Genomic DNA, 3,068 nt, shown 5'->3' on the forward strand with positions numbered 1-3,068 from the left:
GACCATAAAATCATAGTTTTATTGATTTGTGTTTCTGGACGTGAATTTTCCCACGTTTTTATTTCAGTGAACATGATTTTCTTTAGCATACTTTGAGCTGACCTGTGTGCATATACACTAAGTAAAGATTTTCTATATTTTGACACAAGACAAAACTTCAAAAACATTTTTCTTATTCAAGAAAAGGGGACATTTGATAGAGCTCATGTTTTATAATATGTAACAGAATAGACCATTTATGGATGTTTAGAAAGGACTGTAAGAGTTTTTCTAATTGAGTGGAGTTCTTTAAGTTTCTTAAAGACGTTTCACTTCCCATCGCCTGATCTCATGTTGTTCCATTTGTTACTCTGTTTCTCTCTAGATGGTTTCAGAAGTTGATCTCAGGGTGAGGCAGGGTCTCACAATGGTTTTACCCAAGACCTCTGCTGATAATGACCCATACTCTTTTTCATACCTTGGCTTATGTGATCAGTCATATGATCAATAGTTGGTCAAGGACCCTCTTAAGGGACAACTCCCACTAGGGTTAAGAATCTGGGACTCTCTACCATTTGGTTTTATAGCTGAAAAGGCTTCTTTTATAAGTGAACGTCTTCCAGAAACTTAAAGAAGTGTAGTCACTCTTTAGATTACCATGACCGTGATGCCTGGGAGCCTACACAGACAGCCTGTGTGAGGCATGTACTATATATGAGGGATTGTTGTGTGAATGTGCTTAACTTGATTCAATCTGGGATCCAGGATGTGCAACTAAGGGAATGATGAAGAATTTGTCTTCTTCTTCTTCTTCTTGTTATTATTTCTGCTGGTGACCACAGCAGGTTATCTCCCTCAATCTCACCCTATCCCAAGCATCTTTGTCAACCCAGTCCTCTGCATGGACTCCTTCACTACATCCATTAATTTTCTCTGTGATGTTCTTCTTTTCCTCCTGCCTGGCAGCTCCATTTTCAAAACCCTTTGTCCAGTGTATTAATTATCCCTCTTCTGCTCATGTCCAAGCTATCTCACCCTTGCCTCTCCAACTTTGTCTCCCACTCCAAACCTCTGCATCGTCATACTGTCACTGCACCAGTGCCACCATCTCCAAATGTTGAAAAAGTGAAAAATCCATCCATCTAAAAAAAACACATCTAGTCTTATTGGGTTTTGTTCTACTTTTGTTCTGGTTTTGCAAGTAAAGGTTAAAAACAAAAAAGGAAAAAAAACAAACAAACTGTGTAACATTATTTTATATGTGCCTGTAGTGATGAGGAGCAAAGGTCAGACTGATCTGCAAAGTGAAATTAAGTTTTATTCACAATGAAGATGATCTGCACACCAACATAAGCAAGTCTTAACTGTGTCACCTTAATTAATCATTGTTCAGATTATGTATTTATCAGTGAAAGTGAGTGATTATGCACCTCAAATAAGAGAGGTAAAAAAAACAAAAGTGAACCTCTAACTTCAACCGGTGTTGCCTGTCAAACATGTGATCCCATAAAGACAGTTTTTGTTGTCAACATTCTTCCTGCTACAGGTGACGGGAATATAGATTCAGTGAATTCTATGCAGTCAGGTATGTTTGGCAGTGACACTGAAGGCACAGTGTGTCATCTCTCTGATGCATGCTGACATGAGCTTAAATGTTTCTTTCTTTCTGTTGATGTGCAGCACTTTGCTGTGTTAAGCAACACTGGTAAAAATCCTATTGTCTTGTTTTTTGAAATCCTATTTTTTAAAAAAAACCAAAACACTAAAATGATAACAATATAATAAAATGTCGATGTTTTTGTTGCAGCATGCTGACGTCAGCATTCTGTTGTGAAGTCTACCAGAAATCCACAAAAATTGTGGGTAACATAGAATATTTCCTGATTTTCACATCCGATCTAACCATGATCCAGTTTTTACCTCAATTAAATCAGCTCGAGCTGTTAATCGTATCTACCATCACACAATATTCTAAAATGATAGCTTGAACACCGTAAAGGGTCGCTTGCTAACAAACAAACAGAAACGAATACACTCCCTCCCTTCAGGAGAACAGTAACCCTTGTAGGTGAAGAAATACTGTAGATTAGAAATAAAATAACACAATTAACTAGGTACAATATAATCAGAATCATTTTTCACATTCAATGTTGCTGTGACGTAAGCCTGTAGTCACATGCAGTGATGCTTCTTGACATTGATGATTGTGATTTCAAAAACTTGCTTTCAAAATTTTAAGCCAAGAACTGTAACGTTTTCTTTTCTGCAAATGCCAAATAACAATGAATTATTGAGATTGTAGTGAGCACTCTATGATTGCCACACAAAGTGTCTGCGTGAGTGTTGAACCACCTATGTGTGTCAGTTGGTTTTAGGCTCTTCAATCTTCATTTCTGCTCAGAAGTCCTCAGTGTAAACAGAGCACAACAGAAAGAAACTGTCAGTCATCAATCACTACCACCAGGAATCCACAGGCCCTGCTTGTTCTTAAAACTAACTCATCACCTTATCTTGGAAAATCTCATCAAGAATGTGCGACAAAGGTTAAAGAGAAGTTTTTTTTGTCTAAATTTGTGTCTTAATGTCTCACGCTCTATTATTCATTCTTCATTTCTTTTAAAAAAGAAAACAATCTATAAGATACAATTTTATGTGTACCTGTAGTGATGATGAGCAAAGGTCAGACAGATTTGTAAAAAGAATCAAATTAAAGGTTAATTATGTCCACATAACTGAGTGATTTTAAATATGAAGCATGAGCAGAGGAAGAAAAGAAGCAGATGAACTGTGTAAAGTTCATAAACTGAAACTTTAGCTTGTTATTAAACCAGTGGAGCCTGTCAAACATGTTTTAATGTAAAAAGTATTTTTGCTGTTACTGTCATCCATATGTTTCCTTCCTCAGTTCCCATTCATACACGTTCAGTTTTCATGTTGAAACCATCCTGTCCTGCCCCACACTACACCTGTGCATATGTAGCAAATAACTGGAAACTGCACAGTGTTTAAATTGGCCTCTAACACATCAACTGACCAGAACTAACTGCATATGAGTTAATAAGGACTTTTGGATATTGTGGGCATAAAGA

Source organism: Pundamilia nyererei, unplaced genomic scaffold, assembly GCF_000239375.1.
Source record: "Pundamilia nyererei isolate P.nyererei 1_Seehausen unplaced genomic scaffold, PunNye1.0 scaffold00010, whole genome shotgun sequence".
Taxonomy (NCBI): Eukaryota; Metazoa; Chordata; class Actinopteri; order Cichliformes; family Cichlidae; genus Pundamilia; species Pundamilia nyererei.